At 37.3% G+C, this 22,338-nt stretch overlaps 3 protein-coding genes across 3 annotated transcripts in view; all 3 read right to left on the bottom strand.

Annotated features, from left to right (window-relative positions):
• Positions 1-5,023, bottom strand: part of LOC308094996 (NACHT, LRR and PYD domains-containing protein 3-like) — a 569,186-nt gene extending 564,163 nt beyond the window's left edge. Inside the window, exon 1 of the mRNA XM_080441836.1 lies at positions 4,621-5,023. The gene's annotated coding sequence lies outside the window, so the exon portion shown is untranslated. The remainder of the gene's footprint in view (positions 1-4,620) is intronic.
• LOC308094999 (NACHT, LRR and PYD domains-containing protein 12-like) overlaps positions 1-22,338 on the bottom strand; it is a 518,863-nt gene that overhangs the window by 236,333 nt on the left and 260,192 nt on the right. The window lies entirely within an intron of this gene.
• Positions 1-22,338, bottom strand: part of LOC308094786 (uncharacterized protein) — a gene marked incomplete at its 3' end in the record, with an annotated part of 221,582 nt that overhangs the window by 162,272 nt on the left and 36,972 nt on the right. The window lies entirely within an intron of this gene.

The raw sequence follows: 22,338 nt of genomic DNA, 5'->3' as shown, positions 1-22,338 counted from the left end.
TACCAGTTGCACAGTTATAATGACGTTCCATAGTTTGTTGCATTCAGGGATCAACATTATAAATGAAACATGGACATTACAGCCAACAGTAGCATAACTGTCAACAACACTACTGCTCTGACAGCAGCATGTAGGCTACCGTTAGCGTGTTAGCTTAAACACTGCTTAAACACTGTCCAACAACATTACTGCTCTGACATTAGCTTGCAGGCTACCGTTAGCTTGTTAGCTTAAACACTGTTCAACAACATTACTGCTCTGACAGCAGCATGCAGGCTACCGTTAGCTTGTTAGCTTAAACACTGTTCAACAACACTACCTCTCTAACAGCAGCATGCAGGCTACCGTTAGCGTGTTAGCTTAAAACTGTTCAAAAACACTACTGCAATGACATTATTATGCAGGCTAACGTTAGCTTGTTAGCTTAAACACTGTTCAACAACACTACTGCTCTGACAGCAGCATGCAGGCTACCGTTAGCTTGTTAGCTTAAACACTGTTCAACAACACTATTGCTCTGACAGCAGCATGCAGGCTACCGTTAGCTTAAACACTGTTCAACAACACTACTGCTCTGACAGCAGCATGCAGGCTACTGTTAGCTTGTTAGCTTAAACACTGTTCAACAACACTACTGCCCTGACAGAAGCATGCAGGCTACCGTTAGATTGTTAGCTTAATCACTGTTCAACAACACTACTGCTCTGACAGCAGCATGCAGGCTACCGTTAGCTTGTTAGCTTAAACACTGTTCAACAACACTACTGCTCTGACAGCAGCAGGCAGACTACCGTTAGCTTGTTAGCTTAAACACTGTTCAACAACACTATTGCTCTGACAGCAGCATGCAGGCTACCGTTAGCTTGTTAGCTCTGACAGCAGCATGTAGGCTACCGTTAGCGTGTTAGCTTAAACACTGTTCAACAAAACTACTGCTCTGACAGCAGCATGTAGGCTACCGTTAGCTTCTTAGCTTAAACATTGTTCAACAACACTAGTGCTCTGACAGCAGCATGCAGGCTACCGTTAGCTTTTTTGCTTAAACACTGTTCAACAACACTACTGCTCTGACAGTAGCATGTAGGCTACCGTTAGCTTGTTAGCTTAAACACTGTTTAACAACACTACTGCTCTGACAGCAACATGTAGGCTAGCGTTAGCTTGTTAGCTTAAACACTGTTCAACAACACTACTGCTCTGACAGCAGCATGCAGGCTACCGTTAGCTTGTTAGCTTAAACACTGTTCAGCAGCATGTAGGCTGCCGTTAGCTTGTTAGCTTAAACACTGTTCAACAACACTAATGCTCTGACAGCGGTAGTGAAGTAGTGAAATGACAGCAGCATGCAGGCTACCTACGTAGCTTGTTAGCTTAAACACTGTTGAGCAACACTTCTGCTCTGACAGCAGCATTAGCTTGTTAGCTTAAACACTGTTCAACAACACTACTGCTTTAACAGCAGCATGTAGGCTACCGTTAGCTTGTTAAGTTAAACACTGTTCAACAGCACTACTGCTCTGACAGCAGCATGTAGGCTACCGTTAGCTTGTTAGCTTAAACACTGTTCAACAACACTACTGCTCTGACAACAGCATATAGGCTACCGTTAGCTTAAACACTGTTCAGCAGCATGTAGGCTGCCGTTAGCTTGTTAGCTTAAACACTGTTCAACAACACTACTGCTCTGACAGCAGCATGTAGGCTACCATTAGCTTGTTAGCTTAAACACTGTTCAACAACCCTACTGCTCTGACAGCAACTACCGTTAGCTTGTTAGCTTAAACACTGTTCAAACATGTTTAAAGCTAAACTGTGTGGCTTTATTTCAACTGAAAGGATTCCAACACTGGGACATTGACGGCCCTATTTTGCTCGTCTACCAGGTCTTATGACTTAACACCTGGAGGCGTGGCCAATGTTGGCCACGGCTCCAGGTTTTAAGTTAAGTCATAAGACTTGGTACTTAATACGCGCCAAATAGGGCCCACAGAAGGTGAACACGTGACATGTAATGAAACATCTGTGATACATGGGATATACATGCTCTGTGTCCACTATGTACATGAAGCTCACTTTAGACTCTTTTAGGCCATTTGGTTCTCAAACTTTTACATTTCCCCCATAACTCTGAGAGTGGTTCCATTTGTACACTCTCAGAGTTACACACCCGTAAGGGTCCATTTAAACCCCCTCAAGGTCCCTGGACCACACTTTGAGACCCTCTGGTGTAGCAGAGTGTTTCCAGTGAGTCAACACCCTGACTCTGTTTGACCAGAATGGAACACAACCTTTATTAGTATCTGTGAAGGAAGTAAGGAAGAGGCCCAATTTATTTCCAATAGGGCGGCCATTTTGTGGTGCCACAGATAGAAAACCCACATTTTGTTTCCAAAAAAAATGTATATCAATTATTTTAAGCCTGAACCAAGCCATCCAGACTGATGAATCATGATCATAAAACATTTCATTCTGTAAAAAATTAAATTGAAAACCGCAAAAACAAAATTGTATACTATTAAATATAATATAATATAATTAAAAATCCAAATGTTTTTCCGACAGAGAATATATAGATTCCATTATGATAGTGGGGGGGAAATTGAGTTGTCAATGTATAAAATAACAATACTCAGCAATTTTTTCAAACATAGCAGATCTACAAGCTGATGAGCTTGTAGATCTGCTATTTTTGAAAAGTCGTGACACACAGACTCATATATCAAAGCTAAAATCTAAAATGACGAAGATGCTTTCCCGGTTTTAATGGGTTAAAGCACAGGCTTTAGAGGATGCAGACCGGGGGGGCAAAGACCTTGAGTATTATAAGTAACTGTGTGGATATAAATCATGTCTGGAGGGTTAAGGTGATGAAACAGCAACTGCGGCGGCAGCACCCATCACCCTGCTGAGGAAGTGAACATTACAGCAACATTACGCCCCCCCCCAACAAGCCTGGGGGGGGGCGAACATTGTCAGCAGCCCCAAGCGCAGGAAACCACAAACGGTTAAATTTGGCCTTTAACAGGATCTGTCTGATACATGTTGGTGTTGATATCATGAGAGAGAGAGAGAGAGAGGTAATAAGTAAGAAGTGATACTTCATTGTTTGCATGTTAACCTTTTATAACCAAGATATAGTATAAAGACCCAACAATCAACTATATAACACCAGACTAGAGACATTAGTTATAGTATATATTGATTAATTACACTTACCCTATATTAATCTTTAGGGTTTAACGCGATGTCACAAATCAAAATGGAGTCCATGCTGTTCAGTTCTCTGTGATGTTGTGTCAAAATGGTTGACGGTGTATTAACACATAAAGTTCTATCATAGTGGGAGTGTCTACAGTTACAGCATGTCATGGTGTGTGACATGGGGACACACGCACGCACACACACACACACACACACGCGCGCACGCACGCGCACACACACACACACACGGTGGTGTTGTGTAACACATGCTTTCCAGTTTGTTGTTTCTTTGTCTGTCTGTAAAAATAAAATAAAATATTATGTTTGAACACCACATCTCTTATGGGGGTCCCTGCATGGCAAAACCATATTTTCAAAAGGGGTCCTTCACCAAATAATCATATTCATTCGGGGGTCCTTATGATAAAGTTTGAAACACTCATTTGCACACACGCACACAGACCGTTTCTGTATCAGCTCCAGACCAAGGAAGCTGACTGTGTGTGTGTGTGTGTGTGTGTGTGTGTGTGTGTGTGTGTGTGTGTGTGTGTGTGTGTGTGTGTGTGTGTGTGTGTGTGTGTGTGTGTGTGTGTGTGTGTGTGTGTGTGTGTGTGTCACTGAACCAGACTGACATCCTGTGAAGATGGAGTGATGTCACTGACTGTAGGAGGAGCTAGGAGGCTGCTTGTCACAGACAAGTTTGACAAGACAGCAGAGCTGTGACTGAACATGATATGATGTCACATGAGCTTCTATGATGTCATGTAATAGATCAGTGGTTATCAACCTGTGGGTCGGGACCCCACATGATTTTGGGGGGGTCCCCAGGTGATTTTGGGGGGGGGTCCCCAGATGACAGAGAAGTGTCAATTTAAGGACTTAAAGGAGGAGTTCACCCAAAAAATTACTTATTTTCTATCAATTGCACACCCTATGAAGCCTTGAATCCATGGATTATTTTTTGTTTTTGTCGCATTCCTAAGCTAATAATCTGATTCCCGTCTCCTACCGGCTAATGTATCCGGTAGGAGACACAAAGTAGATTATTTGGGTCTCCTACCGGAAATACACACGGTCATCAAATTATTGTCTTAGGAATGCCACAAAAACTAAAATAAATCCATGAAATCATGGCTTCATGGGGGTGTGTAATTGATAGAAAATAAGTCATTTTTTGGGTGAACTCCTCCTTTAAGACATTTTAAAGGCTAAATAAAAATAAAATAAAAATACCTAAAAACTATATGTAACCCCGCTATAATGATTAACAGTCATCTTGGTAGAATAGAAAACATATAAATCTTTATTTGGTACAAAAATAATAATAAACTGTTTTATTACATTAATTTAAAATACATTGGTGAGCAATGACATACAACATTAATAACATCTCCTGTTTACTGTGTACCTGAGACCCACCTGGCCTGTGCTTCACTCTTATTGGCTGCAGCTTAAAGAGGGGAATCTATGGGTGAATCGCACAGCACCCTACACTTAGCAAAGCCAACACTGCAAATCCACAGAGTAACATATTAACAGATCTCTACAAACTAGGGCCAAACACCTTGGTTACACAGCAGTCCAATCAATGTACAGAAGCCTCTCACCTTTATAGCAGCCCAACACAAGGAGCTGAAGCACAGCTGTGTTATCTAATAGAGACACTGGGGGAGATGGTTAGACAAAACCAAACTAACAAATAAGCATAAATAAATGTTCAAATCAGCCAACCAGCTCCACACTCTACTTATCACCATAAACATGCTTGCTCGCGGCAGCCGGCCAGCTGACCTTTAACCTGTACTTAAAACCTACAAAGAAAAAGGAACAGCGGTCATCATTAGCTGCTCACTCAACATGACCCTACAGTCAACACAGAACACAGTTCAATCAATTACAGTGTTTTCAACATAAAGTGCAATATTAAAAGCATAGATAACCAGATATACTTTACCAGGTGCATGCAGTAACCTGACCCACAACAGACACACCTGTCATGAACTTCAGCCGTGAATGTCACCACCGATACATGCAGGTTACACACATGTTACACACAATCACACCACATGTAATACAGATAATGTATAAACCTTTTTGTTCAGCTTTACACATGCATGAAAATATACTCACATTCCTTCTCCAGTTTACATGTCTATTATTTACTGGAGAGACAACACCTCTGCACCATATCAACACCACCAACAATGGTACAGACCTGGCAATATAACACACATTTTAATTGTTGAACATACACAAAATAAAACACAAAGTAAAATCAAAGAAACAAGCAAACAGGCCATACCATTTACCAGGTCAGCAGCTGCACAAACATCCCCCTCTCACAACACACTACCGGTGTGGTGTGAGGACCCACAGATTGGCCATCTGCTACATGCCTGTTCAGAAAGGCCTTAAATACCTGTCTGACCTATGACATCACTTAATCTCTGCCTCCCTCTAGGGGCTACATATAGCCTACTATAAAAACTGGTCAAACATTGACCAAACTGTCAAATAATATAAGAAAGAGGCAGAAGTTGTGAAAATAGCATAATTGCCAAAGTCATATCTTTGTTAAGGGTTTCAGAAAAGAAGAAAAGTTCTAGATGTATGTTCTGTAAAAATGTTCTGTAAAAAATACATCTAGACTGGCAGCTAATCTCTGCTCCACCAACAGCCATGACACATTCTGATCAATTAAAAGTGTATTAGATCTAATATTACACTTAATATTGGGTGCCAGAGGTTTATTAAAATATTATACTTTGAGTGCCAGGACTTTTTAAACATTTTGAACCTTTTTCAAGTAGTCACAAAAAAAATTCAGTGATCACCGTCCTCACGGTGATCCCCTCATTACACACATACAGGTCTCGTACAATCGGGGGGAAAAAATTTAAAACATTCGGAAATCCATTCCATTCCATAGTTGCAGCCAGTTGAAAATAGTTAAATTAACATTGTAAAAAAAAAGGAGGTGGATTGGAGTCTAAATCTTGTAGGAGTGATATTTCCTGTTGCTGTGAAGGAAAAAAAAAAAAAAATTAAAAAAAAAAAAAAAAAAAAAAAAGTTTTTTTTTTTTTTTTTTTTTCAAAAACCGTATATATACGGTTTTGGCACTCAACGTTAGTATGCGCAAAACCGTATATATACGGTTTTGGCACCCAATGTGTTAATTTACACTTTACACTTATTTTCTATCAATTAAACACCCTATGAAGCCTTGAATTCATGGATATTATTTAGTTTTAGTCACATTCCTGAGACAATAATGTTATGAACAGAGCTACACTGCTAATGTCTCTGGTAGGAGACTCAAAGTTGGCTTCATGGGGTGTAAATGATAGAAAGGAAGTAATGTTTTTGGGTGAACTACTCCTTTAATATACCAAAATGCAATGAATTGAGGACATGTTCCATAATGTCTGCAGGATTGTCCATTAGACTGGATGGAACTCTCTGCACTGAACATGATGATGTACAAGTGGAGGAGTGGACCAAGTAGAGAGGCCTGGGTCACATATTATAAAGGTTTAAGTCACTGGTTTTCAACCTTTTTCATATCAAGGTCCATTATTTATTCTGCATTTGAGCCACAGAACCGTTTGTTGAGGTTTAGACTCTCAGACACAAGACTTACAATATTTTGTTTTAACGTTTGATAACATTTTGTCCACAATTCCATCCATGATGTATTGATGTTGGTTCCATAGGAGAGATAACAGGCAAACCTTCATCAAAATAACAATTCTTCTACATTCTCTAATTGTGTTACTTCTTTTAATTAAGTAATGCAGCTGTTTAACAATAATTTAACTATTGAGAGAGTAAAATGAAACTCTCTGAAATTTTACACTCTCAATAGTTAAAGATCTATATAAGGGTCCATTTGGTTACCAACTCTCCCATCATTTAACTGGGGACCACCTGGAACCCCTTCAAGGACCCACTGGTTGAGAACCACTGGTTTAAGAGGTTAAGCTTTTGATGCAGCTGTTCACCATCACTTCATCAGTGGGATTAAAATACCTGGTCAGATGGCGCCATCAAGTGGCCAACCTAGGCCATATAAAGTGGTTCAAACCTTGATAAAACACTATCCATTTACCTGTGTTCATACTGGAGTGATCAAGGGTCCTATCCTGCCTTACCCATTATCCCTAAAGGCATTAGCCAGATTTTTTAAAACATTTTTAAATAGTTCAACTACATTGACACGTTGTGAGCTTGTAAATCGTCTATTTAAAAATGTTTTTCAAAATAGTAAAACCATGGCAAAGAAGTTCAGGGATAAGGGGTAAGGCGGTACCCTAAGAAGATAGTTTCAGTCCAGCTGGTCCTCTTATGGAGCGTGAGGAATCCCCTGACTCAGGCCAGGCTCATGATAACAAGTGTTGTTAAAGGATTTCAGGAATATTATTGAAAAGCGCAGATCTACAAGCTCACACTTCTGGAGTTGTTTGGAATACAACACATCTTACAACGATTAAAAACAAAATACATATCAAAATATGCAGTTATGTATTTCTTTATGGTTTATTGTGCTGTTGCTTGTCTAGATGTTTGAATGTTTATGGAGCTCAATGGAAACAAGCCTCTGGCTTTTATGTGATGAATCCATTTGTCTTTTTGTTGTTCAGCAAGTACAACAGTTCACTGTGTTAACCCATTAAGACCAGGAACGCATCTGTGACATTTTAACATTTATTTGAACATTAAAAAAATAGCAGATCTACAAGCTCATAGCATAGCACCGTCACGAGTGCCGCGCTACGAGCTTGTATATCTGCTTATTTTTTTATCGTGAAAAGTTGTGCAAATCTTTGTATATATATATATATATATATATATATATATATTTTTTTTTTTTTTTTTTTTTTAAGCCAACATTTGTAAAATATGTTGTTCCTGGGACCTCCAGAAGCAAAGATTTGAGTTACAAATGTTCGCTTAAAAAAATTATACTTTCAAAGATTTGCACAAATGTTCAAGATCTTTCAGAAATAGCAGATATACAAGCTCATAGCGTGGCACTCGGTGCCGCGCTATGAGCTTGCAGATCTGCTATTTTTTTAATAGCCAAAGTATCAAATAATATAGCTCAAATCTAAAATGACACAGAAGCAGATCTAAATTTTGAACATTCGTGGTTTTTGTTTGACAAATTCTGAATTATGTTTGAAAGTTTTAAACACAAATCTTTTGTTGGGGCCCCCCTGGCACAACATCTATTCAGACGGGGGTCCGTGGCCAAATACATATCAATGTGGGGGTCCTTGACATGAAAATGTTTGAGAACCACTGTGATCAAAGAGACATCCATATAGGTGAATGGGTAGAGTGGCTGCCTGGTGAGCAGAAGGTCACAGGTTCAAGACCCGACCCCAGCAGTGTGTCTGGGTGTCTCTTAGCAAGACAATTAACCTCTTAACTGTTCCTCTGTGGGCAGACATCAGCTGGGTAAAGCTGAAAGCTGCATTTACCCCACAAGATCAAATTGACAAAGGACATCATCTCAGTGGTGTAAAGTAACTAAGTACATTTACTCAAGTAATGTACCTAAGTAAAACATGTAGGTATTTTTACTTTATTTTCAGTACCACTCCACTACTGTACATCTCAAGTTTCACCTCAATCGGATGCTGTGTTCATGATTTGCGGCATTTTGTTCAAAACGGGACACTCCTGCAAACTTTGGATGTGAATCTTAGCCAAACAGGATGGAATCTGAAAAATCAAACAGATCCGTCTTGATCACATGACTATAGAGATCATGTGTACCGATATGCGTGAAATTTGGATCAATTCTGAAGGCTTAATATCAAAAAAATAGTTTTACATAAGTCAGCCTCCTGGTGCCTGGTGGCGCTATAAAAGGCAGATGTGAGAAATGCAGGGCAGAGGTTTTTCCTTGTTCTCTAGGGAGCGTACAAGGTTTTACACAGATCGGTGCAGTTAATGGTAAAAACACGAATTGGCCTGTTATAGCGCCACCATGAGGCTGACTGACTACTGGGAATATGCGTGCAAAATTTCACTGAAATTGCACGCTGCGTTCATGATTTGAGGCATTTTGTTCAAAACGGAGCATTCCTGCAAACTGTGGAAGCCGATTTTAGCCAATCAGAATGGAATATGAAAAATCTGAAAGACCAGTTTTGTTTAATGACTATAGAGATACTGTGTACCGATTTGCGGGATCTTTGGACAAAATCTGTAGGAGTACTGTTAAAAAATGTGTTTTGCACAAATCGGCCTCCTGGTGGCGCTATAAAAGGCCCATGTGAAAATTTGGGGCAGAGGTTCTGAATTGGCATCCAGGGAGTGTGTGCACAGTTTCACTGAGATCAAAGAGATCAGAGATTAGCTGTTCACAGACAGAATGACACACGGACACATGGACGGACGGACAGGGTGCAAAACATACAATTTGCATACATGGAAAACATACTCTCTCACCGGTCTAATTATTATAATAATAATATGATGATAATAATAATGATAATAATTATTATAGGATGAATATAGTTGCTATTGGGCAGAAACCTCGTTTTTTCCGTAAATTAATGTCATACTTTAAAGCACAACTTTCTGAAAATAGACGATCTACAAGCCCACATGCTTGTGGATCGGCTATTATCACCATTTTATTAATTTCGTTTTTAATAATAAAAAAGGAATGGTTTTGGACACCGCAACAATATTTTATATATATGTAACGCTGCCTCGGTGCTGATGACCTTAACAGACAGCGCCTGAGTTCTGAATTGTAACTCTTAAACATGCAACTATAAACTTAGAGTATTGATTGTATGATGTGACTATTATTTGACCCCTGACAACACCACATTACACCCATCACTTCAAATCTACTTTTCAAAGGACAACAAGGTAGGTTGTATAAGAATTGTATTTATTCACCATTAAGAAATATATATATATATATATATATATATATATATATATATATATATATATATATATATATATATATATATATATATATATATATATATATATATAACTGACCAGAACACCTTACCTGTTACCAATGCAAGTGTTAACACAGCCCTTGTAGGGTTTCTATTCCAACAACCAAACCTTGTAAGTTAAATAACCACCAACAATGATACCTCTGTCCCTAACTGTCCCTATTAGGAACCACAATGAACACAATAAACCAGATGGGTTCAACCCAAATACCTCTTTTCGTTACCTCCAGAAAATAGTGCAAAGATATTAAAGGTAGGAAATAACTATAAAATAGTGCCGTGGCAATAAACTGTCATACATGTAAACTTAAGAGCACATAGTTGGAAAGTGCCCTTTAAAATATACCTTACACTTGAATACAGGTTTTTAAACCTTTCAAATAAACCTGGGTAACCTATGGAATAAAAGGAATTACTATTTTAACTGGGCACAGTAAATTATGAAATAAACAGAAGCCTTTTTAATTCTACCTGAAGAAATAATATATTACCTTATTGATACATTTTAGATGTATTATGAAAATACACTTTTTAGATATATACCTCCTATTCTCAGAAAGGATGCAAATGAGCTTACCCAATCATCAATATCTTGTACAGTAGTGAGCCCACTGAAATAATCAGATAAAAAGCCGTCATAAACATGAACTAAATAACCTCGTTGCAGGCCTGATCAACGCTGGTGTTCAGTCAGTGTGAACAGAATGGAGATGGAACCAAATGGACCCTAACGGGTCCATTTGGTTCCATTTGTACACTCTCTGAGTTAAATTAACATAGCTTTTACAATATAAATTGGGGTCCCAGGGATAGAAATGACGTTACATGGGGGTCCATAGTCTAATGCATGTCAAAACTGGGGGGTCCTTGAAATGAAAATGGTTGAGAATCACTGCTAGAGCCATAACAAAATCTTCTCTTATCTTGTCCCTGGCATATCTTTTCAAAATGGGGGTCCGCGGGCTAATAAGTGTCAATGTGGGGGTCCTTGACATGAACAAGTGTGAGAACCACTGGGTTAACTCACCCAACGATCACAGTTCAGTGTCTCTTCCTGACGTTCCCAACACAGAGCGTTCCAGTGGAATAGATGACTGCTCTCTCCCATCATGACACCAGAGGTGCACCCAGCTTGTCCTGCAGCAGGGGGCGCTATAGCTGGTTCTCTGTAGACGAGTCTTAATGTCTCCACAAAGGAACGCAGAGGGTCCTAAAGTCTTTTATATGGGCTCTATGTACAGCAGCCATATTATCACTTCCTTCACAGGTCTTACCAATGATACTAATGAAGGCTCTGTTCCATTTAGTGAAGAGCATGAGGCTAACAACAGTGTGACTCTAGCCGCCTGCTTACTGCAGTAAAACGTTAAAACCAGGACTCGCCTCGACTCCAAACAGGACAAACATTAAACACTGTCAATACAGATGAGTAAACTCATTCACCACTTAAACACTAAGTGTTAATATTGTCACGTAATGCTCCTGTTTTGATTCACATGTGAGTTCTTCAGACACCAAAAACCTCTCCCTCCTAAGCTGGCTAAGCACACACCACACATCCTAGCTCGTCCCGCCCCCCAACGAATCGTACGCTTGGAAAAGTGATGGACCGTCATAATGACCAATCAGAGGTAGTTAAAAGGAACAGTCTGAAAACACACACTCAGTTCAAACGTGCAGATCTCCATAATGTCCAGCAGATGGCAGTGAAAGACCACATGCCAGATGTATTAAGCAGAATATATTTTCAATAGATCAATGGAGAAGTTGATTGATTATTTCACAGTCGATACAAAACAAAGACACGACACAATGAATCATACATCATTATAAATAATTGTAGATATTAATAGAATGTATATTATACACCAGTGGCTCTCAAAGTGGGGTCCTTGGGGTTGGGGGGGGGGCATTCCAGGGGGTCCCCAGCAAAAGTATCAAAAATCTACAAGCCTGCAGAAAATATTTGAAAACATATCGAAATTGTTTGGACATTTTCCTTTGATAAATATATATATATTTTTTAAACATAAATCTTCTCTTATGGGGGTCCCTGGCACAACATATTCTCAGATGGGGGTCCGTGGCCAAATATATTTCAATGTGGGGGTCCTTGACATGAAAAAGGTTTGAAAAGCACCGTCTATAGACAGAGGAAACGCCCATAAGATGAAGAGTGTTGGTTCACTAATGCAGGAACCATCAAAGGTTCTCTTTGGATCCAATCATTAATAAGAGCAGAAATATATACATAATATAAACCCTCCTAATAAATATATACATATATACCATAAAGGTAACACTTTAGAATAACTATTCGTTATAAGTAGTCAATAGATCATTCATAAACTGTTAGTTAATGAGTTATTAATGACTTGTTAATCATTTATTAATAGTTAGTTAAGGATTAATAACAATGCCTTATAACTGCTTAATAGATAATTTATAAACCATTAGTTAATGAGTTATTAATGTCTTGTTAAATGTTTGTTAACAGCTAGTTAAGGAGTTGTAACCATGCCTTATAAATAGTTAATAGATTACTAACAAACTATTAGTTAATGAGTTATCAATGACTTGTTAAATATGTTTCAATAGTAAGTTAAGGATTTATAAATATGCATTATAGATAGCTAATAGATCACTCACAGAGTATTAGTTAACTGACTTATTAACTGTATGCTTATTATTTATAACTATGTCTTATAGATGCCTTATAACTAGTTAATAGATAATTTATAAACCATTAGTTAATGAGTTACTACTGTTTTGTTCAATATTTGTTAACAGTTAGTTAAGGGGGTATAACTATCCCTTATAGATCATTTATATATTACTCACAAACTATTAGTTAATGACTTGTTAATAGCTTGTTAAATATTTACTACCTGTATGCTAATGATTTATAACTATGCCTTATATATGTTTAAAGGATTATGAACAAGCTATTAGTAAAACACTTACTAATGGCTAGTTAAGTATTTGTTAATAGGTAATATATGTTATTGGGTAGTTATTCTAAAGTTGCAACTATTCCTCATTTACTAACATGAGTTAAGTATTTGTTAATGGTTAATTTATGTTATTGGGTAGTTATTCTAAAGTTGCAACTACTCCTCATTTACTAACATGAGTTCAGTATTTATTAATGGTTAATTTATGTTATTGGGTAGTTATTCTAAAGTTGCAACTACTCCTCATTTACTAACATGAGTTAAGTATTTGTTAATGGTTAATATATGTTATTGGGTAGTTATTCTAAAGTTGCCACTACTCCTCATTTACTAACTATTAACAAATACTTAACTTACCTTTTACAAATCAATTGCTAATGATTTGATTCCCATCTACTAATACCATAGACACGTTGTACAACAGCAAATGGGTGGTACAGAAATTTGATGTGATATTGTGGACATATTTCACATTTTGGTACCTCAACCTTGTTCAATATTTTACAAATAAATACCACGGATGAAATAATGAACAATTTATTTTTTAATGAATATGGAAAACAGTACAAAAATAACAAATGCATCCATCTAAAATAACAATAGCAAATAAAGAAATAGTCATATCAACAGTAATACAGTAATTAAAAATCAAAAGGAATACCTTCATAATCCCATCATAATCCGCCTTTACAGTCCAGATTACATATTGTTTTATCCAGTGGATATACAGCACACACATTAGCTTTAGCTTTATAGCAGGCCTTCTGCAGTAAGCAGTATGGCCACAGCAACACCATGTGCTAAAATTGTAGCTATGCTAATATTGTAGCTAACAGGCTAATAAGTGTTCCCAAATTATAAATCTTACTCTTTTTCATCAAACAAACAAAAACGAATTCTTTACATTAACTAATAAACACAACAGTCCATACAGTTTTCATGGTTTTGCACTACATCACCTGAAATGCATAAATAAACTGAACAACATCCTGCTCCTTTCAAAATAAAAGGCAGTTCAGCTTCAGAACTCCATTGAGACACACTGCCATCTACTGACACAAAGTGGTTTTGGTACTACACTAACACTACAGACTAGTGTAGTTGCATGAACTGAACTGTATAGGACAATAAAATAAAAATACATGGATCATACATGGAACATACATGGAACATACATGGAACATACGTGGAACATTGCCAAAAAGGTAGATAAGAAATGACAGATCTACAAGCTCACAGCAAGACGCATTGCAACTTGTTGTGAGCTTGTAGATCTGCTATTCCTGATCTGATATTTCTGGCGAATGAAGAGAAACTGAAGAAAATAATTGCAACCTCACAAATTTCAAATTGAGGGTTATTGCTTCTAAAAAGGCCCAGTAAACACCCAGGGGTCAGTTATGAGTCCATTGCTAGTCATGGTCTGGAATTTTGAAAAGGGGCATTCTTCTTGAGTTTTTCTTCATTCAGTAGAAATATCAGATTAGAAATAGCAGATCTACAAGCTCAAGTGTGAGCGTGTAGATCTACTATTTCTAATCTGATATTTCTACTGAATGAAGAAAAACTGTTCAGTTCATGCAACTATACTAGTCTGTAGTGTAGTACCAATTCCACTTTGTGTCAGTAGATGGCAGTGTCTCAATGGAGTTCTGAAGCTGAACTGCCTTTTATTTTGAAATGAGCAGGATGTTGTTCAGTTATTGTGAACAAGACACAAGAGAAGGGGCTGTATACATTGGGTATTCTATTTTATGCATTTCAGGTGATGTAGTGCAAAACCATGAAAACTGTATGGACTGTTGTGTTTATTAGTTAATGTAAATAATTCGTTTTTGTTTGTTTGATGAAAAAGAGTAAGATTTATAATTTGGGAACACTTATTAGCCTGTTAGCTACAATATTAGCATAGCTACAATATTAGCACATGGTGTTGCTGTGGCCATACTGCTTACTGCAGAAGGCCTGCTATAAAGCTAAAGCTAATGTGTGTGCTGTATATCCACTGGATAAAGCAATATGTAATCTGGACTGTAAAGGCGGATTATGATGGGATTATGAAGGTATTCCTTTTGGTCATTTCTAATTTCTGTTTTACTGTTGATATGACTATTTCTTTATTTGCTATTGTTATTTTAGATTGATGCATTTGTTATTTTTGTACTGTTTTCTTTATTCATTAAAAATACATTGTTCATTATTTCATCTGTGGTATTTATTTTGTAAAATATTGAGGTTGAGGTACCAAAATGTGAAATATGTCCACAGTATCACATCACATTTCTGTACCCCCCATTTGCTGTTGTACAACGTGTCTTTGGTATTAGTAGATGAGAATCAAATCATTAACAATTGATTTGTAAAAGGTAAGTTAAGTATTTGTTAATAGTTAGTAAATGAGGAGTAGTGGCAACTTTAGAATAACTACCCAATAACATAAATTAACCATTAACAAATACTTAACTCATGTTAGTAAATGAGGAATAGTTGCAACTTTAGAATAACTACCCAATAACATATATCAATTATTAACAACTACTTAACTAGCCATTAGTAAGTGTTTTACTAATAGCTTGTTCATAATCATTTGAACATATATAAGGCATAGTTATAAATCATTAGCGTACAGGTAGTAAATATTTAACAAGCTATTAACAAGTCATTAACTAATAATTTGTGAGTAATATATAAATTATCTATACCTATTTATATTTATTTATTTAATTATATTATACCTCCTTAACTAACTGCACATATTTAACAAGACATTAGTAACTCATTAACTAATGGTTTATAAATGATCTATTAACTAGTTATAAGGCATTTATAAGACATAGTTATAAATAATCAGCATACAGTTATTAAGTCAGTTAACTAATACTCTGTGAGTGATCTATTAGCTATCTATAAGGCATATTTATAAATCCTTAACATACTATTAAAACCTATTTAACAAGTCATTGATAACTCATTAAATAATTGTTTGTTAGTAATCTATTAACTATTTATAAGGCATGGTTACAACTCCTTAACTAGCTGTTAACAAACATTTAACAAGACATTGATAACTCATTAATTAATGGTTTATAAATGATCTATTAAGCAGTTATATGGCATTTTTATTAATCCTTAACTAACTATTAACAAATGCTTAACAAGTCATTAATAACTCATTAACTGACAGTTTATGAATGATCTATTAACTACTTATAACGAATAGTTATTCTAAAGTGTTACCAATATAAACCCTCCTATATACATATATAATATAAACCTCCTAAACAAATACAGAATAAAAAGAAAGACAACAAAGCTCAGTGTTAATTTATCCATCTGTATCTCAGAGTTAAATGAACCAACATGTTACTGTAAACACTGTTTATGCAACATTTATTCTAAATTAAATAAATTAAATCCTGGGAGTTTCTTAGCGTCTAAATCACAGTTTCTCAACATTGGGCCTGGGGACCACCAGGGGTCACTAATGGACCCTTTTTGTTGCTTTGGTCTTTGTTTTGTAAAGCAGTGAGAGTTGGCATTAGTTTTATTTTATTTTTTCTAGGGTTATGACTTATTAATCACAAAGTAAAGTATACAAGTCTAACCTCTCTCTATAGTTTAATCCAATGGTTTTCAACCTTTTTCATGACAAGGACCCCTAAATTGATATACTGTGTCATTTTAAGATGTCTTTGGCTATTAAAAAACAGAAGATCTACAAGCTCATAGTGCGGCACCGGGTGCCGCGCTATGAGCTTGTAGATCTGCTGTTTTCCAAAGCCTTACAGTTTGTTGCTCGGTGGTGATCTAACTTTTCCATGTCAAGGACCCCCAAAATCATATGTATTTGGCCTTGGACCTTGCAAATAAAAGGTGTGAGAACCACTAGTACTAGTGGACTCATAATGTGTCATATAGTGTCGTAGTAAATCAGTGTCATACATATTCTGAAGAAAACCTGGAGACTGACATTCAGTAATTGGTTCTTATGATCAAAATAAGAACAATAATGTTATGTAAAACAGAGAATCTTTAAAAAAGGCCAAGTCTTTACCACGGACACATTGATGAGTCCTGCTGCATGGCCATGGGCAGAAAGATGAAGAAACTGGACGTATGATTCTCATTGTAAAAGCATATCAATATGATATAGTATGTAATGATAGGATATAATATGATACAGTATGTAATGATAGGATATAATATGATACAGTATGTAATGATGGATATATTATGATACAGTATGTAATGATAGGATATAATATGATACAGTATGTAATGATAGGATACATTCTTGGTCTAGTGTGATGAATGCACTGAAGTGGAATGAGAGCTGGATGAACACGTTTATGAATAAACATTCTATCTTTGAATGAGTGTGAGCAGAAAAATGATGGAGATGGCGTTGTTTGGAACTTCAGATCACCAACATATTGGAAGGGGTATAAAGCAGAATCTTGCCTTTATATCTTTATTAGCAAGAAGAAGGATACTATTGGAGTGGAAATCACCACTGACCCCTAAAGCATCTGTATGGCTTAAAGACCTCACAATGTACCTACATTTGGAGAAAATTTAATTTAATCTGAGAGGATCACCGGGAAAATTCGATCAGGTGTGGGGCCCTATGATTAAATATATAACTAAATTAAAGACGTTACAGGACAGATAAAGCAAACACCACCATCGACACGTTGACAAGCTCTAGGTTAATACATGCTAAAGGAAGAAAATAACGGATTCCTACTTTCCTTTTTTTTATACACTCCATATGTACCATGGGGAGGGTTAGCGAGGGAAATCATAATACTTATGAATTGATTATTATGTATTTTTTATTTTGAGTTATGTAAGTGTATGTTACATGTCTGAATGTTGCATGTTGTATATGGGATTGGAGTGGGGGGTAGTAAGGGCACAAAAAAAGTACTTTTGACATCCAATAGCAACTGTATTCCCATGTACTTGTCAAAAGCAATAAATACACATTTAAGAGTGTGAGCAGATAATTAAACAATAACATGTCACATGTGTTCTGATTATTGTGCACAGTGTATCGTGTTAATGAGGAATCTAAACAGCACAGAGTAAGGATTTCTAATTAATTTAGAGATCTGTTATTTATGGGTGCTTCTGTAGGTCTATCCATCAGTGTGACAGTTTACAGTTGGTAGTAAGCTTTGTATCTATAGTGAGCTGTATTGATTGATTGAATGTTTTATCAGGCAGAAATGTAAAACAGCACAAGTACAGTTAATAACACTTTGTCTAAAAGGTCCGTCCAAAAAAGTCCTTGCGGTCTTGTTTCCATTGAGGTCGTGACATGACAACACTATGAATATTAATACACAGGAACAACGACATGTCAAGAATACATTTATTAAACTATTCATACTTCTACACATGATCATACAATAACATGTGAAGAATGAGAATAATATCACATTCATATTCAATGAAAACACAATAATGGAATGAGTGAGGAAACAATGATGTAATAATGAATCAATGAATAAACAATGATTGATTTGAGTTCATAAACACATTTAGTAGATGTTTGAATCCAGAGTGATTGACAAAGTCCAAGATGAGAGTCAAACTATGAGTCAAATCTGCTGTCAAAATGAACACTGCTCACATCACTCGGGTGGCTCAGTGGTAAAGTCCCTGCCCACCACCACGGAGGTTGTGGGTTACAATCCACCGTGGTGCATCCGGCTTTGTCCAACGTCTATGTGAACACAACTGGGGGCGGGAGGAGTGGGACGAAGGCCCTACGTCCTGCCGGTGGGGGCTCCTCACTGGCAGGTGAGCCAATAGGAGACAACACAGAGATGTGTGTGGGGAGGAATTCATTGGCATGACGACTAAACTGGGGAGAAACTTTGAAAAATCACACCCAGTGTGAAGTGAGCGGTGCTATTTATGAGTTATTAATTTCATCATGCATCTCGGTAGCCAATCACAGCACGTCCTGCGAAGTGACGTGCTTACATTTTTTACATTATTATTAATTTAATCATGCCCTCGCTAGCCAATCACAGTGCGTCTGCGAAGTTTGAGGTTAATTTCATCATGTGTCTCGCTAGCCAATCACAGCACGCCCTGCAAAGCTTAGCCTATGGGCGTGTTTTCCACAGCATGGCGTCACAGCGAAAGAAAAAAGTGCACGACGGAAAGAAAAACTTTCACCACAGATGGGTCCTAAACCCTCTTATAGGAGCGGTTGCACCGCTCCTATAAAACATGTAATAAAAATAATGAACACTGCTCACAATATGTCGCTTTGTGACGTAGATCTTAGATATTAGAGGGGGGGGGGGGATGGACCAATTACAAAACCCTGTGGGACTCAATAAAGTATACAGAGTTAACTGGTTAAGTATAAAGGTTTATATACAATAAACAATATTGATACTGTGAGAATTACATGATCAAATATACAGTTTTCCTCAGTCTATTCTTGTGTAAAAATATCAAAAATCAAGTATACATAAAATGAGTTTGTATCATAAGAGACACAATATGACACTGATATTTACATCATCATCATCATCATCATCATCATCAGTGTTGATGGACAGTATTTATGATACATATTTATAAATGTATGGAGTGGAGGTTTGTTCACTTCTATCTAATCTAATCTAAGATCTAAAGCTCCCTGTGGTGATGACTCATTTTATACCATAGAGTTTGACATTAATATGGATTTCACCAGGGACCCCCATTTGAACATATTTGTGTCAGGGACCCCCATTTGAACACATTTGTGTCAGGGACCCCCATTTGAACATAATTGTGTCAGGGACCCCCATTTGAACATATTTGTGTCAGGGACCCCCATTTGAACATATTTGTGTCAGGGACCCCCATTTGAACATATTTGTGTCAGGGACCCCCATTTGAACATATTTGTGTCAGGGACCCCCATTTGAACATATTTGTGTCAGGGACCCCCATTTGAACATATTTGTGCCAGGGACCCCCGAACCACATTTGTGTTGTTACAATTATCAAAAATATATATTTAAAACATTTCTAATGTTTTTCTTTTTTTAATAGCAGATCCAAATAGCCTATATATACAGATGTTAACGTGTTTAAACTGATTGTGAGACCACTGGTTCTCAAAGTAGGGTCCAGGGGCCCCTGTGGTCCTTGAGGGGGTTCCTCATCCTAAGCTAAATGATTAAATATACATTAATAGCATCAAACTCAGTGTAACCACTTTAACCATGTATTACTTTGGTATTGGAAAATAGCAGATCTACAAGCTCACAGTGTGTCATAATGTAATGTGTTGTGAGCTTGTAGATCTGCTATTTTAGGAAACATGCTTTAATTTTTTATATAATTTGTACAATTTTTAACACAAATCTTGTCTTATGGGGGTCAAAGGTCAAAAATCTACAGGAGCTTTAATGTGTGACTGTCACTGTGCTGCTTATTACATCATCATGATGATGTCACCGTGATGTCATGATGAGTCACTCATGCCCAAATATGGAGTCCATGACGCCAGACTCATCTAGTCTCAAAGTATCCTGGCAACAGTGGTAACCAAGACAACCTGCACTCACTCAAACATGTTGAGTAACCATGGTGACCTGATGTCATCCTCACATAGAGACTCTATCTCTGCTCACACAGACACACTGAACCAAGAACCCAGAACCCAGCATAGAGAGGTTCAGAGAATGTGTTCTGGACGGTGTACAGGTGTGTCAGTGAGTCAGAGGACCCTTTATAGAAGGACAGAGTCCCAGCAGGCCAGTCCAGATACACTGATACTCTGTTAGAGTCAGAGGGACTGACATGGAGGACAGTCTGCTTACTATTGTGTCTGACAGTGTAACTCTTACCACCTCTACAGTCCAGACTCCAGGACTTGTCATTGTATCCAAGCCCACAGTCATCACCATCTCCTTTCCTGCTGATCCCTCTGTAAGTCACTGCTATAAAAACCCCTCCACTCCACTCTACCTCCCAGTAACAGCGTCCAGTCAGACCCTCTGTACACAGAACCTGAGGCCAGTGATCAAACCTGTCAGGATGTTTAGGATATGATTGATGTCCCCATGTCACCTTTCTGTTGTTCTCAGACAGAGAGAGGCGTCTCTGTGCTGTGTTTGTGTCCAGTGTGAGAGGATGGAAATCTGATGAGAAAAACAACACAGTAAACATTAAATACATCATTCACTGACACACACACACACACACACACACACACACACACACACACACACACACACACACACACACACACACACACACACACACACACACACACACACACACACACACACACACACACACACACACACACACACACACACACACACACACACACACACACGTATCGTCTCTGTCGGGTGGAAACCTTGTATTTATTTTCTTAAAGGGATAGTTCACCCAAAAATGACTTATTTTCTATGGATTACACCCCCCATGAAGCCTTGAATTCATGAAGATGTTTTTGTGTTTGTCTCATTCCTAAGACAATAATTTAATGACCGGTGGAAAGATGCTAATGTCTCCAGTAGGAGACTCAAAGTTGACACTTTGAGTCTCCTACCGGAGACACCACCGGTCATCAGATTATTGTCTTAGGAATGAGACAAACACTAAAAAAATCTCCATGAATTCAAGTCTCCATGGGAGATCCATAGGAAAAAAAGTCATTTTGGGGGTGAACTATCCCTTTAATATCATTTAAAAAACATTTTAAAATAGTGTAAATAGTAGATCTACAAGCTCACAACGTGTCAGAGATACAAGGTTTCTGCCTGACGACAACACAGTAAAATGTGAGTCAGAATGTCTTAAAGCCTCCAGGTGAGAAGTGACTTTCTGTGAGAAAATGTTTACATTAAGTTTATGTGAAATGACATCAATGTGGAAAAGTACTCACATGTTTTACTTAAGTAAAAGTATCAATACTGCAATGTAGAAATACTCTGTTACAAGTAAAAGTTCGGAATTCAAAATGTACTTGTGTAAAAGTACAAAAGTATCGGTATTAAAATGTACTTAAAGTACCAAAAGTAGAAAGTACTCATTATGCAGAATGTTCCATTTCACAAGTTTTCAAATGTATAAATTGTATACAAATCTTTTGAAAATAGCAGATCTACAAGCTCACAATGCGTTGCATGGAGACGCATTGTGTGCTTGTAGATCGACTATT

This window comes from Gymnoscopelus braueri (genome assembly GCF_963280865.1).
Source record: "Gymnoscopelus braueri genome assembly, chromosome: 11".
NCBI lineage: Eukaryota > Metazoa > Chordata > Actinopteri > Myctophiformes > Myctophidae > Gymnoscopelus > Gymnoscopelus braueri.
Note: the sequence above shows the minus strand (reverse complement) of the source record. Positions and strands in the feature narration are given on the sequence as shown.